Source organism: Lepidochelys kempii, chromosome 10 (genome assembly GCF_965140285.1).
Source record: "Lepidochelys kempii isolate rLepKem1 chromosome 10, rLepKem1.hap1, whole genome shotgun sequence".
Lineage (NCBI taxonomy): Eukaryota > Metazoa > Chordata > Testudines > Cheloniidae > Lepidochelys > Lepidochelys kempii.
In genome coordinates this window covers 13350637-13375575 of record NC_136389.1, presented here as the reverse complement: position 1 = coordinate 13375575, position 24939 = coordinate 13350637, and the positions used below count along the sequence as shown (strand labels likewise).

The 24939-nt window shown below is 40.3% G+C and overlaps 2 protein-coding genes across 8 annotated transcripts in view; one reads left to right on the top strand and one right to left on the bottom strand.

Moving 5' to 3' along the window:
• Positions 1–24939, bottom strand: part of CHLSN (cholesin) — a 241932-nt gene that overhangs the window by 94362 nt on the left and 122631 nt on the right. The gene's annotated exons all lie outside the window — the stretch shown is intronic.
• Positions 2690–24939, top strand: part of GPR146 (G protein-coupled receptor 146) — a 66444-nt gene continuing 44194 nt past the window's right edge. For all 4 annotated transcript variants that reach the window (XM_073362053.2, XM_073362051.2, XM_073362047.2 and 1 more), the window contains exon 1: positions 2690–3303. The gene's annotated coding sequence lies outside the window, so the exon portion shown is untranslated. The remainder of the gene's footprint in view (positions 3304–24939) is intronic.

Here is a 24939-nt window from a genome sequence, read left to right as displayed (position 1 = left end):
AACAAAATGGAGTTTATTAAACTTGTGATCTCTGAAGAAAAGACTGTGGCAGGGGAACCTAATTTTTTATTCATATGGGCTTCCCAGTTATTACAAATTAGGCTCTGGGTCACAACTGTCTTGAGTCTGTGTTCTTTGTTACTTGTTCTGCTTGCCAACCCATTCTATGCGATGTCCTTGTCAACCCCTGGCAAAAACAAGCACAAACAGAGCCAAATGGCTGCACATTTAGCTGCTGCATCATGGCCAAGAACATACAGATTTCTACTGCTGCAGAGTACTGTGTCGAGGCCACATTAGGCCATTAGGAATGTAGGAGAACTACTTGTGGCCCACTGATTTCAGTTCAGTGACCCTTACAGAACTGGAAGTGATTACAAAGAAATGGGGAGGAACAGAGGATGAGGAGCAACACAAATGAGACACACCAGACACACAATGCTAAAGACAAGAAAGAGCACTACAAAATGGCATGAAAAAGGGAGGAAGCCAAATTCACCATTGATACAGGTGGACCCAGCTCCACAAAAGTTGCACCCTTTTCTGCTAGCACACAGAAGACAACAAGGGAATAGAAGCCCGTGGGCAAGGATGAAGAGATATGACAGAATTAAAGGAAGCACCAACAAAAGTTCACATGAACAAATCTTAACATGAACAACAGCGATAAATATACTGAGGATACAACAGATTTCCCCAAAGAGGAAGATGAGAAAGGACTCCCACTTTGCTCCTAGCAGAAGCATTATACTGCCTTGGTCTTCGGTTTTAATCAGAGTTATTCCCATTATTTTTAAACAGTGATGCCAAAAGGGGCTTGTTCACACAAAAGACCAAAAATATGATTAATTTCATTTTAAAATGAAGTCTTTTGCCACCCAATTTTAAAGTCAGAGTAGCTAAAACATTCAGTGTCTTCCCCCACACTCAAAACACCAAACACTGACAGATCTGTGGCCATTTTCCAGCTAAAACATTCCAGCAGCTAAAAATATAATTTAACAGATGCAAAGAACCAGACCAAAGTTATACAACTCTCAAAAGCAAGGTTAATAATGAAAAGGTTGATAGATGATTTATTAATTGAGGTTTTGCCAGACAATTACACTGTAACTATAACTACAGAGACTACGTTAAAAACCTCACAATCTTACAAACTTCTTTAAACAATTTTCTATAGGTCACCACATTATCAACAGAGAAAGTATGAGCATAAATAGCATTTTTAAGTTTCAGGAAGATACAGAGAGCAGACTTGAAATCAAAGGAGCCCCCCCCCCAATATACGCCTTTCAACAGATGGACATTTACTTTATAAAGAAAATTGATTTTTATTCGATTTTTAGGCCCATAATATTCTTAGAATCGAATAAATATTTTAAAAAATGTACAAACACTATCTGGACAAAAGAAAAAATATTTTTAAAGTGACACATTGTACAAAGAAATAAACTGTTGTTTCTTTAAAAATAATTTTCATAAAAGCTAAATTGTTCGTACAATCTTACAACTCTTGGCAAAAGAAACACTGGGATGAAATTACATTAACTTGATTTGGAAAGGTTTCTATAGATGCAATTCAGGCAGAAAAACCTCAAATAAGTGCTGCATAAAGCCAGATTTAAATAAGAACAAGCTTTTGTATCTTTCTGATCCAGGAAAGGATTCCTTCAGCTACTGTATACGTGAAGGGAGAAAAAGTGCATGCGTACACACATAGCGATATACAGTATCTTCTGTATCTCTCATACACAACAGGCAGGTATCATTTGCAACTAAAATTGAATTCAGCAGGCATGCAATTTCACTGACATAAAAACATAGCCAATTAAAAACTTTAACTATTTCATATATCTGCATACATGTTTCTGAAGAGTACACAAAATGTTATCAATAAGAAATGCTGAATAAGAAAATTTTTTAGTAAATTTAAATTAAACAGAAGAGTTTAAGTGCACATGGGAGAAAAATATTTGCAGAAACTATTATGTCAATTAAATTCCACTAGAATGTATGTTCCTTTAAAGTGATCTGTACTGAAACTGATCACGTTCTGAAATATGAATTAGTATTTTATTTCTCAACTTCTATCAGTCATACTGCAGTGTCATTATTCTGAACACAACACAGGCCTAAGGAACAACAACAAGCAGTCTTGCGAATGCAGCTTTGCTTAGCCTGTAACTATGGCACTGACAGGAATCTGTACATATCTGCAGTACTATTTTACTTATTCCCTTACCATGGTTTGCTTAATTAAACCAGCTCATTCTGATTAAATGGCAATGCAGCAGAAGACAGAACAAGGTCAGAAAAACATTTTTACCCATTTATTTGGTACTCAGATTTGTAAAATTACTCCATTCTCTGCTAGCCGCCCCCCAAAAGAAATAAATTAACAGAATGGTTTTTAATAAAAGGAGCCTGAGATTGTTATGGAAACATTTGAATAAACAACATAGTATTCAGCACTTGCATCATCTTCAACAAAGTTATCTCTTTAAGGGTGCAAATAAAATTACCCCAAATATTGAACAGCTTCAGACTTAGGAAAGGTAGAAACAGAGAATAAGATGTTTTGAAGTTCTTGCTGGAGAAGAAAACAAGAGCTTGGTCTCCTCCAATGAAAGAAGTACCACAGAGAGTAGGCAAGTTGCCAGGCAAGCTCGGCAGCGTGACCACACTGCATTGAGTTTCTTTAATGAAAGCCAGGAAAGAACACATTACACAGTGTTTCTTCTGAGAGCTAGCTAGCCTCCAGTGATTGAAATCAATAAAAACAGTCGGCATGGGGCCCAGTGGGGGAAGAGAGAAATCTCTACTACAGCATTCAGTTTGCTTTCCACTTTCTCCGTCTTCCTAAAGTTAAACTTTGAACACCAAGACAAACTACTTCATTTCAGCATTCAGAAGATTTTGAGGGGGTGGGGGGAAGACAGTGTTTTAATTTTCCTTCTACTTTCTGTGCTCCCTCTGCTCTCTTACGGAGTTCAGAAAATGAAAGGGTTGTTTTTAATTTGAATCCTGCCTGGAAGAACTTCTACAGACAAGTGCATCATCCTACACTTCAGAAAAGGGATGAATTTTACAGTGAAAGGATGTTAAGTGGTGAAAGAGAAAAGAAAAAATGGAATCTTATTCAGCAAAAAGTACACTCACTGGATAGAACGTCAACCACTGCTGTGAAAGCTTCTGAAACTGCATTCAAAAGAGTAAGACCAGTACAATACACAGTCTAAAGCAGCTGAAACTTATAAAAATACATGCTCAACGCAAAAGACAGGATCACAAGGAAAATAGAGGGTAAGTTGGAGCTGTTTTTAATGATTCGGTCTCTCAAGTTTGAAATCAGCAATGCACATTTCCACTGTAGTTTCTATAAAAAAGTGTTTTCTTGTTAACTCAACTCTTTGAGGACTGAATATTTAAAGTTACATACTATTTAAGCAATATGATTTATACCATTTTAAAATTCTGCTAGGTCACTGACCTTCACAGAGAATTATCAAATATCCACAGAATATATTTCCTTGGGTTTTTTTGTTTAGTTTTGTTTATTGACAAGGTACAATCAGGCCATTACGCAACTCCACCCACTCCGTGTTCCATGCTCTCGGAGGTCTGTTTGCTATTTTAATTATGGAACACTACAGAGACCACAAGTTGAAACTGAACTGAATTTGAGAAACTGCCAGGAATGAAGCTCTATTATGGTAGATATGTATTTGTTTGACTTATTTTACAGAGCACTTAATCACCATAGCAGCTACACTACATACCTAAACTGAGTTCTGTGTGCTGATTTAAAACATAAATTATAGCAAATTGTATATATGTTGGTTAGTCTCAACTGACATCAAAGTGTACGTATAAGGTATCTCTTAAAGGCATTTCTAAATCATTTATTATTACACCCAAGGTGGCTTTTTTTTGGGTTGGTATATTGTTTGAAAAATGTTACATAAGTACATTCAGCACTTAAACATTCAGCCATAATAATTGACAGAACATTTCACAGGGAGATACTAGCAGAAAGTGGTACAGATAGATTACTAATGCAGCAAATCCTTCTACAAGATTTCAGTAATTTTAAATAAAATTTTCAGTTAGATTAATGAGACTATGATAAGAGATTGATCCTGACCACAGCAAGGATGAGCAAAAATACTGAGTGTGCAGCTTCTTTCATAGTGTTCCAGCAAGCGCAGGAGAGCCAGAGTACCTTATTGTGGGGGTACCCTTTGAGCAAGAGCACCATACATGCCCTGTATGCTGGCTAGCACTTGCTGGTGACAGCAACATATATGCTGACTTACTGCAGGTGGGATGGGGGAGGAACTGGGTTCCTCTAAAGTCCCCTGAGGAATGTGTCGTGTGGGCTGGTGCAATAAGTATCCGCACCTCCCAGCACAATCCTGTACGTTATAGAGGGAGCATGCCTGAATGAGTGTAGGGGTGGAGGATGGGAAGAAGAGACTTTCTGTGCCTCCGCACTTGTGCTCCAGCTGGCTGAATTCATCCCTGGGTGCCTTAAAACACGTTTTCAAAGCAGGGAACCTCATTTATGTCAGGGATGAATTTTAAGCAATACTACATGATGGGAAGAAGCTCACTCTAACTGTTGGAAGCAACTGAAAATTGAAAGTTTGTTTTTTAAAATCCTTTTGGTTAATTTTATTAAGCTAAGAAAATTACACTGGTGACAGTTTTAAAGAGCTATATGCCATTCTAAATTATCTTTTATAATCTCCTTAAAAATACAAATGTTTGACTATCCACATTGAAGGACGATTTCTTAAGACAGAGTTAGCTCAGGTTTAGGTCCCGGTCATTTGTACAGTCATATTTTTGCATTCAAATGAGGTAACTATATGTGCAGATTAGTAGCTAGGTGTGCTATTATCTGCTTTGCTTGCAGAGCTGTGGGATTTTGTTGGTGCAACAGGGGTGCATGCACGTTGTGCAGGTGCACCCATTGTTCCTGCTTTGGAAATCTGGTCTCTTATGGCCACTTCACTGTTTCCATTACATGGAAATACAAAAGACATTCAGTCTTGCAAGTTACCAGACTAACAACAGAATTTGGTTAAAGTCTCCAGAACTGAACTGAGGAGCTGTTACTTTTGCACAAGTATCTATTTAAATGTTTTTAAAGCACATATTTTTTCAATCAAATGTTGGAAATAGCTGAGGTAATAATTACTGAGGTAGCAACACATTTTAAAAATTATTTTCATTGTTCCAATCTTCAGCACTGTATACAAAAAAAAAAAAAAGATACTTGGCAGAGCAGCTGGTCAACATATAATTAAGTAACATCCATTAAAAATAAAAGAACAAGGTTACATACAATTCATGATAGTGACAATACTGCTAGCTTTTGACATCTGCCCAGCTACCCCAAATTCCACTCTTTCCCCTAACCACTCATCCAAATATGCTTTCCTTTGTCTTGTCCTTTGCCTCTGTAGGCCACCCTGAGCAAATGACAAAACCTAAGGTTAGGGGATGTTGGCAGTCACTCCCACAACAAGTGGACTACCACTTTTTCTACTACTCTTACAGCAAATATGCAGAGGGGCCTATATGCCACGTAAGTCCCACCTAAGCCTCCAAAATAGGGCTTAAGTAATACAAGTGGCTTGTGTCAGCCTTCTGTTTGAGGTGAATTTCACATACCCCCATCACTCTTCTCTTAAGTAGAAGGAAAAGAAATGGCCTCTAGCTCTCAGAAAAGTTTAAGGCCTGCTTTACACTATTGAGTTAGGTTGACATAAGGCAGCTTATGTTGACCTAATTATGTCAGTGTACACACTACAGCCTTGCACTCTACTACACCAACATCATAGCTCCACCTTCACGAGAGGTGTAGGGCTTATGTCAGTGTAGTTAGGGTGACGAAGTGTCCATGTAGACACTGTGGGTTACTTACATTGGCTGTTGACTGTCATTCTTGCTCACAGCTCGGCTGTCATTCCTGGGAGAGTGGGGGGCTCCAGTGAGAGCCTGGCTGCCCCCAGAGCTCCCCTCTCTGAACCAGGCTGCCCCCAAGGTCCTGGCACCCCGCTCGGAGCCAGGCAGCTGCAGGGATCCCGGGTGGCTGCTGAGTTCCTGGTGGGGAGGCAAGAGCCCAGGTGGCTGCCATGCTGCTAGCAGGGAATGGGGAGTCTGGGGGTCAACTGGGCTCCTGGCAGGGAGCTGCAAACGGAGTTGAGAGCCTGGGTTCTCAGCCTCCCACACTGCCCCTCTGATGTCAGTGCAAATGCTCCTGGTGAGGACATGCACCACCGACAGAAGGATGGTAGTGTAGACATGAACCACCGCAGTAATTACCTACCCATTTAAAGAGCTAAGTAAACAGACTTGGCTGAAACATAATATCTGTCTATACTGGGTGGAGAAAGAATGTTTTAGACTCTTTCAGATTAACATGATCCAACACTTCTTGAATATCATAAAACTTCTGGACATCTTGGCCCAGATCCTCCAAGGTATTCAGGCATCTAGTTCGCATTGATTTGAATGGGAGACACTGAAATACCTTTGAGGATCTGTGCCCTCCTACTTATACTGGTGGTTCATGCTGATGGCATGAGATGGATTCAACTGAGCACTTTCAGTTTGTCCAGTGATGTCATTACACAGCGGAGGGACTCAAACTGATTGGTTTTCTGTAATTTATTTATTTCAATATACAGAAAAGCTGTAATAAAAAATGGTTAGAAAGGGCACAATTTTCTTCTACATACTGAAAAGTTAATGAAGGCATGAGACTGTAATTATTAAATGAAAGATGATGGACAGTTTTCTCTAGGCAAGATAGGTTTCTGCAACTGCTGTATACAGAGTCCCGATATTTCACTTAGGAAGAAATGAATTGTTGTTGTAAAAGGTAATGAGTTTCGCATTTTTGCATACTTTTAAAAAAGTATCTACTTAATTATTAATCTGTCATCATTAGTTTCAGCTCCAGAATTCAACAGAATATGTAACTAGGAGAAATTAGTGTTCTGGGATTCATTCTCTACCTTTATCTCTCTAACTGTACATCCTTCCACCTAAATTAAGAGAAAGGATTACCTAATTGCAGAGTGACAAATTACTAATTTGAGAGAACCAGGACCTCTATAATTTGATTTATTAGGGATCTTTAAATAACTGTTGAAATATTCTATCATTTATTCCCTATAATTACTATACTTATATGTACTTCTATTTACCATAGCTCAAATATCAGACAAAAAACCAAAATGGACAAAAAAATCCAAATACTGTGGGCAATTTTACATTATGGGAATTTATTTTTTCGCACAATTAACTTGTTCTGTAACCTCCGAATTCACTATTCTACATCTCTGATGTAAATTCTCACAGTAATAGCTAGAGTACTGTGGACACAATTGTCCATTGCCCAGCACATTCAGACCAGTGCAAGCTTTGCAAAAAATCCTACCATTGTGAACTGTACCATTCAGAACTACCATACTCACCTTGCACACACTTTACAACAGGATAAATGCCTGCCTGTGGTCCAGGGAGATGGAGAATTGGGGGCCAATTTTAATCAAAACAAGGAACTACTGTGGGACCATGTTCCAGCATTTACATTTGACTTTGAATATGTCTAATAATAACTGGATACAAGTGATTCAGCCTCTCTCTGCTAATTTTTCTGTGGACGCGTTCTGTGCTCAAATGTATGTGGTTTCCATGGATTTCAATGGGAACCTTGTAAGCACACCTGAGACCCTGGAAATTTAAACTCAAGAAAACAAACACAGCAAAAACTTCTGCTTATGGCAAGATTTCTAAGAGTCTATACTAAACTTTCTTAGATTTTCTAGCTTCCTCTGGATCTGTTACTCTCTCATCCAGTCCAAAATTATCAACTCCAAATGGTTACATCTTATTAAAAGAATGATTGGTGGCAACTCTATAGCTAATGTAGACTGAATACTAGGCTGCACTGGTTTCAAAAAGAGATTCCTAGACATTTCAGGACCTGAGTAAAAGCTCCATCTCAGAACAGAGGTACAATTCCTGCCTTCTTCCATCATAAGAGAGGTTTCTCTTTGAGGAACCTTCATATGAAACTGCTTTAAAAACATCAGGACAGTAATAGAAGAATTGAGTTATCTTCATATAGAATTTGAACAGATTATGTACTTCTGTAGTGCACTCATAAGCTATAAGAGAAGGTCTCCTTGAAGGTCCTCAGGAAAAATATATCCATTTTATTCCGTATTTGAAATGCATTGGAATTAAAGAGTAATCTGTTCCCAACATACCAAATTTCTCTATTAAGTCTTTCCATGTTTTCTGCTCTTGCTAGCTCTCTGATAACTGTCTGTGACACTAACCTGAAAACTCTCCATGTTTACTATATAGTACTAGAACACTAAAATGACATCTGTTTTTCATAGCATCAGGTGTACCTTCATTATGTTTTTGTGAGGCAAAGCAGAAAATTGAAAACCAATTATGATTTAAGACCCCAAATCAAAACCTGTCGACTGTTTAGTAAAAATATTCAATAAAACTTGTTTGCCTTTCAACAGACATAATGAAGTAGTTTGCAGTGTTGTTATAGCCGTGTGGATCCCAGGACATTAGAGAGACAAAGTCGGTGAGTTAGTATCTTTTGTTGGCAGAAGAGCTCTGTGTAGCTCGAAAGCTTGTCTCTTTCACCAACAGAAGTTGGTCCAATAAAAGATAGTACCTCATCCATCTTGCCAGTCTAATGCCTCTGAAGCAGATCATTTTAAACGCAACTAGCATAAAAAGGATTTTAAAAACAGAGACAAAACAAAAAACAAATCAAAAAACCAAAACCACCCCCACCCCACAAACCACAGAACCAAAAAGAGTCAGTCTTTTTCAGTTATGCTAAAACTTATTTTATCCTCAAATGTCTTCTACCTCGCTACAGTACATTTTTAATTATAAAAATAAATATTAACTGTTTAATTCACAAGTATGGAAGTTATGTCCTGATTTCAATTTGGAACATCCTATTTCTGAAAATTAATCTTTACACCTTTGTTTTCTTTCAACTCATAGCTCATACTAGCTACAGTATCAAACAAATCCCTAAATGAATACTTACTACGCAAGGGGAAGAAATGTATATTGCAATAATTTTATGTATTACTTATTATTTGCATTGTGATAGCATGTAGGAGTCATGGACCAGGGCCCCACTGTGCTAGGCTATGTACAAACAGAGAAGAAAAAGATGGTCAGTGCCCAGAGAGTTTACAGTCAAAGCATTAAACAAGACGCAACAGGTGGATACAGACAAAAAGATGGAGGAACACATGAAAACAATGAGACAAAGATGATCAGCATGATAGGCAGTGGTCTCAGCACACCAGCTCCCTATTCGTCGTTAAGTTTTTTGGAGGCATCACAGCAGAGTTTAATGAGGAACTTGAAGGAGGTTACTTTGCAGATATTTATGGGTAGCTCCTCCCAAGTAGGAGCAGCTGAATGGCCGGTGGTGGTGGTGGGGGGGGGAAGCACATAGGTGCTTCTTAGAAAATTTAAGCAGTGGGTGCGGGAGGCTGGCATTATGGGCTGAGAGAGGCAAGAGAGTCAACATCTTGACAGTGAATGAAAGCTGAGAAAGGCTGTATGTTGTGCAGAAAAAATAAGCAAGAGTTACATGTAGCATGGATGTGAAGACCTAGAAGGAGGCCCGAGTCAAAGATGATGCCCAGGTTACAGGCCTGAGTGACAGGCAGGATAGTGGTGTTGACCACACTAACGGAGAAAACAGGTAATAGGGCGGGCTTGGGAGAGAAGATTAGGAGTTCTGTTTTGGCCATGTTGTACTTGAGCTGATGGCTAGACATCCAACAGGAGATGTCAGACAAAGGCATAGACTGTAGTTTGAACAGAAGGAGACAGGTCTGGAGTAGAGAGGTAGATCTGTGAGTCATCAGCATACAGATGGCAGTTGAATTTGTGTTTGTGGACAAGATTACCCAGAAATAAGGTGTAGAGGAAGAACAGAAAGGGACCAAAGGCAGAGCCCTGTGTAACCCACAGAGAAAGTTGGAGCGTGGATGAAGGGGATCCTCCAAAGAACTCACTGAAAGAGTGATTAGAGAGGTAGGAGGAGAACCAGGAGAGGCCAAAGTCGCTGAAGTGAAGGGAGTACATGATTTCAAGAACATGGTTGATAGTGGCAAAGGCAGGGGCAGGTTAAGGAAGATGAGAATGGAGTACTGGCTCCGAGATTTAACGAGCAAGAGGATATTAGAGCCTTTGGCGAGAGCAGTTTCAGTGCAGTGCAAGGGGTAGAAACTAGATTCAAGAGGGTCTAGGGTGGAATTGGAGGGGAGGAACTCCAGACAGTGATTGCTGACACCATGTTCAAAGAGTTTAGAGAGGAAAGGGAGAAGAGAGATGGAGCAGTAGTTGAAGACAACCCCAAGGGAGAGTGAAAGCCATACTGTATTTTGTCACTCTTTGAAGAAATTGGTGAGATCGTGCGCAGAAAGAGAAATGGCGGTAAAAGGAGGGCAGGGTTCAAGGAGTGAGTAAAGACGGTGATGAGGCAGCTGGGGTGGTGAGTGTGGGGTTCAATTAAGCTGGAGAAATGGAGTTGTTTAGCAAGGAACATGGCATAGAGAAGTGGCAGGAACAGGAGAGAAGAATCCCAATAACCCCACCAACATCTGATCCATGGAGGGGCATGTGAGAAAAGGAGAGACCTCCACAAGAGGGCAGATGCACATGCAGTGTCTGATGAAGGGATTCAGGTCTCTGTGAGAGCCAAGAGACAGAGGGAGTGAGATAGAAAGTGGATGACTGAAATAATTTGAGAGACCGAGAGGGCATTTTAGATACAGCAAGAAAGGCGAGGGAGGCAGGGACGGAGGAAGGGAAGGAGGAGGGGGGATAGGCGTTATGTTAGGAATAGTGGCAGGAGAGGGGTAGAGGTGGTGGCAGAGACAGGTGTGGGAGGTGGAGAGGGTGGGGATGGAGAGAGCACCACGGTTGGGGCAAATGTCATCAGAAGTCAGCAGGCAGCAGAGGTTGTGCTTGTGAGATCTGCATTTGTGCTGGCGGGAGGAGAGGGGAAGAGAGCAGGTGGGAACTGCTGGGTGGTAAGAGGGATGGGGAAATGGAGCTAGTAGGCAGTAGGAAGGGGGAAGGATCTATGATGCAGAAGAGGGGTGTGGTAAGAGTCACGGGGGAGTGAGCAGATGGACCAAAAGGAAAATAATAGAAGATGTTATGAAGGTAACGCTAGCACAGCTGTCCTTCAAGTAGCTGGGGATGTGTTGCCTCTTCCTACTAGGGAGGGAGAAAAAAGAAGCAGGGCTGCACCACTGGGAAGTCTGAGGGGAGGGGACCAACGGGAAGTGGAGCAGCTCACCAGTGCACAAGTTAGAGCAGTTTTCATACCAAATAAACCTCACGTTTTCAACAACATTACATAAACATTTCTTCTTACACCAAGGAGACAAACAAATTATTTCTGGATCGTATCTATTTGGTCTTAAGTGATTTGTTTGTTCAATTCTTTTCTGCCTTTAGATGATGTCCTTTGGCAGCCTGAGCTATTATTTCCTGGATCACAGGGTTTAACTATTCAGCAAATGCATTGACATCTTGCCCAAAGAAAACTGTAAAGCAAATCCAGGAAACACAAACACTAGCAGCCAGGGAAATAACTAGAATCCAAGTGGAGTTCTAAGCTTTTCTAGCTGTCTCAATTTCTCTCTGCAGTGGCAAGATGCTGGCTTGCTTTCTGCATTTTAAAGTGGGGTTGTGATCAATAAAACCTCCACCCCCAGCCCTTGCAATTTCTGCTCCATGTAGTCAGAAGATTAAACAAAAGGAAAGCACCCATCAGAAACAATCACTTCTGTTCGTTTTTTTTAAAGGATTCATAGAATCATAGACTTTAAGATCAGAAGGGACCATTATGATTGTGTAGTCTGACCTCCTGAACAACGCAGGCCACAGAATCTCACCCACCACTCCTGTAACAAACCTCTAACCTATGATTGAGCTACTGAAGTCCTCAAATCGTGGTTTAAAGACTTCAAGGTGCAGAGAATCCTCCAGCAAGTGACCCGTGCCCCACGCTGCAGAGGAAGGTGAAAAACCCCCAGGGCCTCTGCCAGTCTTCCCTGGAGGAAAATTCCTTCCCGACCCCAAATATGGTGATCAGCTAAACCCTGAGCATGTGTGCAAGACTCACCAGCCAGACACCTGGAAAGAATTCTCTGTAGTAACACAGATCCCACCCCATCTAACATCCCATCACAGGCCACTGGGCATATCTACCGCTAATAGTTGAAGGTCAATTAATTGCCAAAATTAGGCTGTCCCATCATATCATCCCTTCCATAAACTTATCAAGCTTAGTCTTGAAGCCAGATATGTCTTTGCCCCTACTGCTTCCCTTGGAAGGCTGTTCCAGAACTTTACACCTCTGATGGTTAGAAACCTTCCTCTAATTGCAAGTCTAAACTTCCTGATGGCCAGTTTATATCCATTTGTTTTTGTGTTCACATTGGTACTGAGCTTAAATAATTCTTCTCCCTCCTTGGTATTTATCCCTCTGATATATTTATCGAGAGCAATCATACTCTTGCTTGCTACTTTTGGGTGGCTAGGAGCACAACGGTTGTTAAACTGCAGAGAACTGCCGTGCTCTAATAATAAAAAACAGACTGTATGATTGGATTCAAAGAAAATTTGACTTTTGTTATGAGAGGGTAACATTACCAAAGTAAACTAAGGTTTTTAGTTGATAGACTTCCTCTCTTCCTGCAGTTTAGAAGAGCAGTATTATACTAAACTGATGAATATATTAAACTAAAGTAGAACTTCAATCCTTAAGTATTTTTTGTGAGCAAATTTTTTTTAAATTGATCCTTCACATCTAGGGGTTTTTTTTTAATACCACTGATGGCTTAATTTTAATAAAATATGATATAATTAAGAACCGAGCCCAATAGACATAATTTTATATTTACATATACTAAAATACAACAGTATATGGGTAATGTGATTAAAGTGATTAAAACTGCTCTGTTCTCCATTTACTATCTGTTGCCATCCTTTGCTTTTTCCCTTGTGCTTTTCCTCTCATCTCATTCCCACTTAGTGCAGGTCTACACTACCAGTTAAGTCGATTTAACTTATGTCACTTAGGGGTGTGAAAAAGCACCTCCCCCCCAAGCAATACAAGTTTCACTTTGTCCACACCGGCACTATGTCAGTGGGAGACGCTCTCCCACCAACATATCTTACTTTTTTCACAAAGATGGAGTAATTATGCCGACGGGAGAGCGCTGCATCAGTGCAGCTACACCAATGTAGACTTAGAATCATTGAAAATCAGGGTTGGAAGAGACCTCAGGACAGACCTCAGTCATCTAATCCAACCCCCTGCTCAAAGCAGGACCAATCCTAACTAAAGCATCCCAGCCAAGTCTTTGTCAAGCTGGGCCTTAAAAACCTCTAAGGATGGAGATTCCACCACCTCCCAAGGTAACCAATTCCAGTGCTTCACCACCCTCCTAGTGAAATAGTGCTTCCTAATATCCAACCTAGACCTCCCGCACTGCAACTTGAGACCATTGCTTCTGGTTCTGTCATCTGTCACCACTTGCCCTTAGAGAAGTTCCATCTCTGAAGTGCTAATTCAGCTCAGTATACTACTGGAAGCCAGAGGCAGTGCCAGGTTGACTTAGGTTAAAATCAAGTAACAGGTTAAAGATGCTGCATTATATAAACAGAGCACGTAATAATTACTGAACTGAGGAATTAGAATGGATCTACACTTATTATTTACTGAGCATGGAGAATGTGCTTTGTGCTGTACAAAACAGAAGAAGATAGTCCTCAGTACAATCAGAGTTTGAAAGACATTACTGGGGTGCTGGAACAATTTGTACAGTGGGGGTGCTGAGAGCCATTGGACCAAACTGTAAACCTTGTAATTGATGGAAACACCTTCAAGCCAGGGGATGCTGCAGTATCCCTAGTTCCAGCACCTATGGATGTTACCCAATGAGAGCAGGACTACATCTATCCCATCTCAAATCTATATAATGTTCTTGAGAGATCTTCATCCAGCTACCTCGTGACTAGACATTTTAGGACACTGCTGCATGTTAGTTATTCCTCTAAAGCAGCGGTGGCCAACCTGAGCCCGAAAAGGAGCTAGAATTTACCAGTGTACATTTCCAAAGAGCCACACTAATACGTCAGCAGCCCCCATCAGCTCCCCCCAACCCCGTGCCTCCCGTCCACCGGCAGCCCTGCCAATCAGCGCCTCCCCCCCCCCCCACCCCGCACTTCCCGATCAGCTATTTTGTGGTGCGCAGGAGGCTCTGGGGCGGGGGGAGGAGCGAGGGCTTGGCAGGCTCAGAGGAGGGGGTGGGAAAGGGATGGGAAAGGGGGCAGGGCCTGTGGCAGAGCCAGGGGTTGAGCAGTGAGCACCCCCCAGCACACTGGAAAGTTGGCGCCTGTAGCTTCAGCCCTGGAGTTGGTGCCTATACAAGGAGCCACAAATTAATTTCTGAAGAGCCGCATGTAGCTCCAGAGCCAAAGGTTGGCCACCCCTGCTCTAAAGGAATGCAATAATATTTTCACCTTTAGCTGTTTTGTAATTAAGTCAGTGTCAGGATGATAGAATACGAAGTAGTGATATACTGAGCTATAGATATCCTTTCTGGTTAAAACGCACTCATCTGAAGATGTGTTGCCACAATATGAAAATGATGTACAGCCTCCTAAAATGCCTGTTTTTATCTGCAATGCAGCCAAAATATCTTTAATAAGAGTCATTTACGTATCTTAGGGGAGGGAGAGGAGTACAGGGAAAAAAGATAATGAAAGTGGAATAAATACTTTCAAAGTTTATTGGACATAATAGTTCACACAGAAAAATTTGTATTTTCTTCAGTAAATAAGATAGCCTAGTAATTGAATTTTGTTGTATTAACTTAGCTCTGACTTATAAATGTATTTTTTTCATTTAAACATATTACATTAGGCATATGCAACCTATTTAATATAACTTTGGCTAATTAATGGAAAATTGTAATTGTAACCATCCTTTATACTTCCAATTCCTTTACAAAAAAATTACCACATTTTTGGTATTAAAAGGGTACTGTAATATTATTAGGCTTTTCTTTAACAAACCAGTAAAATGTGAAACATTCAAATATATTATTTTTAAAATATATGCATCCGGTAATGGGCATTATTAAAAATTGCACACATACATTTATCAACCTGATTTTCATAATGAGGAACTTATGTTTTGTACAAAGTGCTTAGACGAATTAGTATAGACTTAATGACATATAACAGAAAAGTGTTCAGGTTCAAATTCTCCAATTCCTCAAACATTAGACTAACGATTTTCTTCTAACATTAAATCAATATTTGAACAGTAGAGCAAATATTTGAAATGCAGCTGGTTAGTTACCTATTACAGAGAACAAACTGAACTTAAATGATTTCTTTCCCTAGAAATGCTGAACAACATCTGGATTTAGTTCAGAATATTTCAAAGAATTTATATATTTTACTTTACTCTCAAATTAGAACCCTTCTAAGATATTACTGTTATAACACCATTGGTGTACAGGCTGCCTAATCATGAAGAAAGACATTTAGTTCCCTGAGGATACTGGTCTGATTTGGACATTTACATTACAAACCCTGCTAGTGCCAAGTGCTCTTCACTTAGCAGAATCAAATGACTAAGCAGCAGCAGAGCCAGTTCAAACAACACTGCCAAACCAGTAGTCACAGAGAGCCTCTGGCTCCTGAGTGTACCATCCTACCAGGGACAGGCTGAAATGTTAGTACCATGTTTACTACTCATGCTCCAGTGCTGTATGCTGTGGAGTACGAGCTGGTTTGTGATGATGAAGCTCTGAGGTGTTAATAATTTAACTTCATGAAGATCACGTCTCCCTTTTTATCATGACCTGGCTAGGTCACACTGACACTGTCCTTCTAATTCCCTCATCTTTCTGTTTAACAGGAATCCTCCATCCACTATTTCCCCAGTTACTCCCTCCCACAAACACACACAGCATTTCTGGATGCATTCCGTGTTCTCTCCACCTTGTGGAGCGGATACGCTCCCATAGTTGCCAGGCACAGAAGTTTAATACAGGTGAAGTGGAGATCACACAATGAATGCTAGACTGTTCAACTGGGAGCATAATTATATGCCATAACTAGATTTACTTGTGCCAGCTGTGAGGATCAGGCACAAGAGCAATAGCAGATAGCACTAATAGGCATCATTATTTGAAGAAAAGGCAAAAAGAGTGGGCTTAAGTTTGAAAGAGAAGAGGACACATTTCAGACATTTGTTATCAAAGGCTAATCATCTGGATGAAAATAATAGATAACTGGTATCTGGTCCAAGTACAAAGGAGTTACACCTGAGACTATAACTACTGTTCCTATACTTGCAGCTGACAGCAGCAGATTAATTTATATTATTTTTTCAACTGCTAACACAAGAAAGTGTTAGTATAATAAAAGATGCCCACAGTCAAATATTTTAAAACTGAAATTTATCACGCTTGACTAGAAAATTGGTCATGTTAAAGACGCAAATTAATGCTGCAGCTTAGGTACCGTTGATACATTGTGTAAGTTTAAGTCTCCATTAAATTCAAAAACGACAAAGAAAAAACAGAGAAACTTTTCACTGGTGAAATGTCATATAACTTTGGTTTGTTTTGTTTGCTTGTTTTTAAAGAGGGAGGCAAACATTGACTGCAAAATAAAATGAAAGTAGAAACGTTCATACTAAAATCTTAACAAAATATGTACAATAGACAGAAAAGAGATAAAACAAGTTAAAAGTGGAATCTCAAGTACAGTTTAGCTCCAGTTTAAGGCAGAACAACCACAAGGGAGGAAAACTATCACCTGTTAATTCTTAATGAACAGTGAACTTGAAATACCTTCTAAATTAAACTATTAGGATTTGGTTACAGTAACTCCTCACTTAAAGTCGTCCAGGTTAATGTTGTTTCATTGTTATGTTGCTGATCAATTAGAGAACATTCTCCTTTAAAGTTGCGCAATGCTCCCCTATAACGTTGTTTGGCAGCCGCCTGCTTTGTCCACTGCTTGCAGAAAGAGCAGCCCGTTGGAGCTAGCTGGTGGGGGCTTGGAACCAGGGTGGACCGGCAGCCACCCTATCAGCCCCCCGCTCCCCTAAGTTCCCTGTGCGGCAGCTGCCCAGCAGGCCGGCAGTTCAGCTGTCCCTCCCCACACTGCCATGTGTTGCTCCTGCCCTCTGCCTTGGAGTTGCTCCCAGGAGCCTCCTGCTTGCTGGATGGGGGGGGGGGGACTGAGGGGGTGGATGGGGAGCAGGGGGGAAGAGGGGTGCTAATGTCAGGGTGTCCCCCTGCCCCCTGCTTACCCCATCTCCACAGAGCAGGGCGGGGACACGACAGGGCTCAGGATGGAGGGAGCTTGCTGGCAGCAGCTGCTCTCTCAACTTGCTGATCTACTTAGAGTGGGGCAATGCACATCTCTCTCTCTCTGACACACACAGGGTGTGTATCCCTGTCTGCCATGCTGTCCCCCCTTCCTCCATTTGTGCTGCCTTGTAGAGTGTGAGGCTACATTAACAACAATGTGTTAACCCTTGAGGGCTCAGCCGAACGCTAGTTCATCATTTAACAGTAAGGCATCCCCTGGGAAATATCCCACCCTCTGACTTCACCACCTCAACCAAGCTTCACAATCATCATTGCTGTGTACAGTATTAAATTGTTTGTTTAAAACTTAAAGTGTGTGTGTGTGTGTGTGGGTGGGTGTATAGTCTTTTCTCTGGTGAAAAAAATTTCCCTGGAACCTAACCCCCCATATTTATATTAATTCTTATGGGGAAATTGGATTCACTTAACATCATTTCGCTGAAAGTCACATTTTCCAGGAACAACGTTAAACGAGGAGTTACTGTATTAGAAATCTAAAGAGGTGGGGGGCAGAACCCAGCCTTTTCCAAGAAGATCTCAGATTACCCTTACAACCTCAATGTCAAGCTTGCTTGTACACCCTTAATCTACTCAAGGAGGTACAGTACTGCCACAGCAGGTACTTTGTTTAATCCGTTTATTCATCTTTTCATTTAAATAAAAACAATGATTGACATCCCACATGGAAAGTTTGCAGAAACACAATAGGTTCAAAATTGCATCCAGACCCTTCTCTTCTGGGCAGTCCGATAACTCCCTTATTGTTTCCTTGATGGCCTTATTGCAGCTTTTTAGAATAAAGTTTTCATTCCCAGCTTGAAACAAGAACCTCATGTTTCCAGTATCATAAAACTTGCATATATTTAGAGTTTTTCACGACCCTGATTGATAAATGAATAGACAACTTGTAAATATTTAGCCAATCTCTTATATACTAAAGTAACTGTGGACTTTCTCCAGTTATATTAGTCAAGCACTAAGTTCCTAATTGCATTTTGTTAGCTACCATGAGTTTCAGGGTAGTTGGTTGTCACTTAAGGTCTGATTCGACAAACTCTTTCTGATAGAAGAATTACTTCAAACAGTTACTGTATGGAATCTAATTATTCTGGACGGCTGATTAGAATTACTTATATGAGTATGGGTTTGCAGACTGTGTCTTTATTTTGCCACTTCCAGTAGTTCATCTATTATGAATAAGGTTACTTTTTTTGTTTTCACGGAAAATGTTAATAAATGTCCTAGCAGAGGTGTGGGAAAACAAGGTTGTGTCTCAGAAGGAGGGAGAAGTGGGGACCCATGGGAGGGAGCCGTGCTTGACTGCAAGCCCATCAGTACTCACCCCGAGCAACGGCTCCTATCCCGGGGGGGCTGGGCCCAGCTCCCCACTTCAGGAGTTGCAAGCTGGCACATGTGATTGCAGTGCCACTCAAATTTAGCATGTCCACCTCTTCACAGGGGAAGAGGGAGGGGCAGAGGGTGAACTCCGATTGGTGTTATGACCATGTAGGCCAGCTTGCAATGCCAGCCAAATTTGGCCCTCCATCTCTTCCTCATCATCAGTGTGTGTGTGTGTGGGGGGGCATATGCACCAAACCTGAGTGTTGCTGCAACATGTGGGCCAAGTTGCAATGCCCGGAGAGGAAAGAAGATCCTAATGAATGTGTTGGGTCACAAACTTTATTCAAATTCACTATTACCATGAATACCATGACCTTCCTGCCAAAATCATAGACTTAATTATGAACTCTAACTTAAGTCAAGTGGTATGTTGAGTCTGTAAAACTAATTATTAAAGACGCAGTTCATTAAATGAAATGACAACATACACTCTGAATAGGTTAAAATATATTTGAAAGTCGAGGCATAAAAAGATATCATAAACTCAAGTTTGCTTTTGCCAATTAGTAAACAATACTGAAAACATGAAACCACAAAACCCATTGTAATTATTACAGAGATAGAAAGTCATGCAGCATTTCTATGGCACTTTCTACTGACTGCTCACCAGAACTAAAGAAACTAGAGGAAAAAAGTTTACTTACCCTACAGTAACCGATGGCTCTTCAAGATGTGTTGTCCAGAGGTTTTCCACTCTTGTGTGCATGTGCCCCATAAACACATGATCAGAATCTTTTTGAACAGCAGTGTCCCTGGGGTCACACATGCAGTCTGTATGACAGGTAGCAACCTGTAGCCGAGGGCATAAAGGGCAAAATGGCTGGAAATGCCCTTCAGTTCCTTTGCTAAAACAGAATCCATTTGACCCAGGACTCTGCAGTAGGGGGAAAGGAGTGCAGGTTGTGAAATACATGTGGACAACACATCCCAAAGAACAACAGTTATTGTGGGCTAAGTCATTGTTCTTTCTTCTTCAAGTCCTGAAGGTAGGTGTTTATAGTCTATTGAAACAACAAGTGTAAGACAGCTCTCCAAAGTGGGTGACAGATCTCGAGCTGTCTACCAAGGAGTAGCACTGGCTACTTATGCGGTTCACAGGGAACAATATGCAGTAAAGAGGGGTCACTTGCTGGAGGATTCTCTGCTCCTTGAAGTCTTTAAACCACGATTTGAGGACTTCAATAGCTCAGACATAGGTGAGAGGTTTTTCGCAGGAGTGGCTGGTTGAGATTCTGTGGCCTGCGTTGTGCAGGAGGTCGGACTAGATGATCATAATCATCCCTTCTGACCTTAGTATCTATGAATCTATAAGCATAATTTAAAACTGTATGTTAAGAGGCAAGAACCATTTGTATGTGAAACTACATTTGTAACCATTGTTTCAGTTTATAACACTGTCAGATAAGCCCCCAAACTTTCAAATTTTCTCACATTATTTCTCAAGGTTTCCCTGTACAAACTGCTTCTTTGATAACTTGCTGATGATGATAATGTACGAGACTAGAAGCAAACAAAAAACTCTGATAACTCTAGGATCATTTGCCTGTTATATACAGCTAGATAACCATTTAAAATATAAAGAGTACTTGTGGCAACTTAGGATATAGGAAGAATTGGCCCTGTCAGCACTGGTTCTCCACTTGTCAGGTAACTCCCTTCTCTTCATGTGTCAGTATAATAATGCCTGCATCTGTAATTTTCACTCCATGCATCTGAAGAAGTGGGTTTTTTACCCACAAAAGCTTATGCCCATAAATCTGTTAGTCTTTAAGGTGCTACCTGACTTCTTGTTGTTTTCGTTATCCTACTGTATTTAGCTTGGATATCAAAGTTTAATTTACTACACTGTGGCTGCAAAACTGTAACAATTTATATGAAAGAATTCATGCATTCCACAAAGAGCATCACTGACTGCCCAGTTTTTCCCTGGGGCACTAACAAGGACTATTCTAGTTAACAAGTTGAGAAAGAGAAAGGAAACCTTAGCAATTTTCTACTGTAAGTACAAAGAAAGGAAAAATGCATTGAATGCGTCTTGGTTTTTAAACCATTTATAGCAACCCCTCACTAAAACTGTTAGCCCTTGATTATTTAAGCACCAGGAGATTAATGCTTGAAGAAAATGTACTGAGACAATGTGTGAATTTATTTCCACTGTCCCCAATGATGAATTATTATTTAAATGCAAAACCAAACTGAACTGCTGTTTATGGCGCCAAATCTTATTTTGTCTGTTTCTAATTTTCAAAGCCATGCCAGATGTTCACTTCACATTTTGTAGGACCCAGTTTGATTCTCATGCTGGGTATCTTGCACTACAAAAATCCTAGAAATTACATAGAAGAGAACTATGTTTTTATCATTTAGCACATTTTTGCCAGATTGTTCCCATATAATATATTTTACTGCATTTTGCTATACCTAGATTTAAATGTTCTGAGTGTGGGCGATTCCAGCATTCTCTTTAGAATACTATTCTACAGTCAAAAAGCTGTTATATATAACTTCTATAAAGCTTGCAGAACTGATCAGTATTCTGCCCTTTTAACCTCTAAAATCAAATGCACCATCATTTTATGGAACCTGGAAAGGAATTAACATCACACATGCATTTTAAATACACATTACACAAATGGCCATGGGGGAAAACACTCCACAAATGAGGTCAAGACACTTGCGTAACATACTTTACGTGGCGCATTACCTTTTCAAGTGGAATTTGTGTTTTTAGGCAGTGCCCTTTGCTGCAGCATCTGGGTGCTGTAACAACTTTGAGCAACGGTTTCTCAATCAGAGACAACCATTTTAACTTCATAAACTCTAGAATTTGCCACAACATTTAAAAGACCAAATAAACAAATATGCCTCCTTCTTTCTCTAAAGCTTGCTTTAGCATAGGCTTGTGTGAATTAGGGGATGTAACAAATGTAGACTCTGAAATGAGAATGCTCTGTCAGTAGTTTTGGACAACGAAACTACAGGAAGAAACAGTAAAAATAGCCCCGCAAAATCACCATAATGGGGCATTATGGCACTACAAATGCATGTAGAGCAGTCATGGGCAACCTGTGGCCCGTATGCGGCCCATCAGGGTAATCTGATTGCAGGACGCAAGACATTTGGCTGACATTGACCGTCCGCAGGCACAGCCCCCTGCAGCTCTCAGCGGTTCGCCGTTCCCGGCCAATGGGAGCTGCGGGAAGCGGCGGGCTGCAGGACTTCACTGGAGCTACGCTGATTTAGGCCAGTGGAGGAGTTGACCCATTATCTGAACTCCTGTCTATGCCATAATATATGTGATAGACGCTTACATGAGTTTATTAAACATATCCAACATTATTTATTCATTGTGCTCATATAAGAAACCCGGTGGTTGCAATTTTGGAGTTTAAAGCTTTGTCTAGGTTTGTAACATAAAGAGTGGCATATAGAAAGTTTTAATGGTGTCACATCACAATACAGAAGCCTCTTGATTTCATATCATTTGAAACCCTCAGAGATAGAATAGGGCCAATTTAATGTGTCATCCTGAATCAGCTTTATTCATCAACATAACACTGCCTATAATTCAGTTCTGGGGGTACACTGTCTAGTGATTTTATAATCTAAAATACTTCTGTTGGGCAAATGCTACAAAATAGAGGCAGCATTGCATTCTGCACTGTCAAACAACCTAACGGGAAATGTCACAGTGATGATTTCTAGGCACAAGTGATCATTGGATTGGAAGGAAAAGTTCAAGAAAACAGTAATGCTCTTGTGTATTAACAGAAGGCCTGTTCTGCTCTGCAGCTTGCTAGCCAAGACCATTTCCTTCCTTAATATTAAAATTCTAATCAGCCTTCATTTTATTTGCAGAAATGTATGACTTACAGTAAATCCTGCATGTAGCTTTTCAAACAACAACCTGGAATATCAAACCCAGCATACTGCTGCAGAGCATAAATAGATTTCAAATTAAACCAAAATATCAAAACTGCATGTGCACAAGTACAGAATATTTGGAAAATATCAAGGGTCTTTTGAACAATGAGCTATGCAGTATATCGGTATTATAAAAGACTCAAAAGTTTGAATTTCAAGGTTTAACCGTTTTAATATCTCAGAAGTAAAATGCAAACCTAGAAATGAGATCAGATACACTGTACACCAGATCTGAATTGATACTTTTAGAGTTTACAACAAGAAGGAGAAACGTATCAGCGTTAGTCCGTCTGTGGCCTGTAGGATGTATCTCAATAAACAGAAAAGAATGCTCTAAAATTCAAGCTACTCAAAAAACAAAAACTCCAGTAGGTGGGAAAATCTTTAGGATCTGGTACTTTGGAAGAAGAATCACAGAATAAGGAGCAGAAAACACTGCTTAGAACCTGAATACAAGTCTGCTGCAGTGACCTGGAAAATATATATTTAAAGAGACCCAAAAGCAAATACAAAAAAATGTAACACAAACTTTCAAACCTAAAAGGCAAGAAACAAATGCAAAGCTCTAAGGAAAATATTCCATTAGACTCCGACAACCATGCCTAAGCACCATGGCAAATTCCCTAGCATGTGGAGGTGGGGGAGAGTTGAGGGAAAATGCTGTACACTCAAGGAAAGCTCTGCAGAACTGGAGCATTCAGACATAACGAGACTCTGAGATGGCATGTCAAAGTATGAAAGCAAAGCATCAAAAGACCAGAGATAGGGCAAGGCCTCAGGTCCCAAAGCAATGTGCTCAGTCCCCACAGGGTTGAGACTTTTTATGGCTAGAAGGGCAGGAGCCACAAAGCCAAGCCTTGAACAAAATGCTAAAACATCAAGATCATGCTCAAAAGAGAAGGAAGGAACCACTGCACCTGCAGGTCCAAAGGCCAATGTCCAGTCAACAGTCTTCTGTTTAGTACACATAGAGGTCACAGTCTGCTAACGTTAAATTAAACCATCAGCCTGGAAGATAGGGACATTAAACAAAGACAACAACCTGGAATGCTTCAGCAAACTACCATGGTGAAGAAGGAACTAACTGGAATGTTCAAGAGAGAGTGACTGAAGGCCCAGAGAGGCATGAGACCACTGTTGGGGGAATACGGCTTATATCCCTGGCCGCTAGTTTTGCCCTTAGAGACCAAAATAACTTTTAGAGATTGGGGAGTTCGACCAGTCTCACACTAGGAAGAATGTTGACATCAAATTGAATAGTTTATTTTAAAAAATTAAAGTAAAACATGCCCCATAGTTACTACAGGATTTTCAGTATCTGAATGCAAACTTGATTCCCCATGCTGTAAGTTACCTTTCACATTCAGCAGTAACTTTCCACACATATCATGCCTTGTCTGTCTGCCGACTAACGGAACAAAAATTAGATTTCTGATGTGCTCCCTTTAAAAAAAACTATACCTACTGTACTAGCAGGTACTGCTCACGCAATTTATCTTTCAGTCTGCAAAGGCAGTTTGGCTGATTAGCCAACAGCCCTAAGCTATACTTTGAAAAGTAATATTTCAACACTTGACCCTTTCGTAAATCCTCTCATTTTTTTCGGGAAATAAAAACCATTGTATCTGCAGAAGTATAGTTACAAGATGTTGATTACACAACATTATATCTGGGTTTCAAAGTTTTGAAGTCTAATCTAATTAAAGAAGGACTTCTACAAATCAGGGTCTGAAAAGTGGTTTCTCCATTTATGCAGGTAGCAACAACAAAGAAGTCTTTAGGACGTACGGGAGTGATGGTTCAGGCTGCTGTATGTGCTATTACATACACACTGAGTAATCATAACAGGAGTTACATGGCTCACTAACCCATACATAGGCTTGGAAGGATTAGATAATATCAATAAATGTCAATTTCACCATACACACACAAACTCACAAAAAAAATGTCCATCTTTAATAATGAAATCTATAGAGAGGCAAAGTAAGCAAAATGCTGCTTGAGAAATTATTAGAGTTTGATTTAAGAATATTTACTTTGAACATTTTGACATGTGATGTTGACAAGTTTTAAGTTATAAGCTTTAACTTTTTGAATTTCAGCACCTACTGTCACTAAG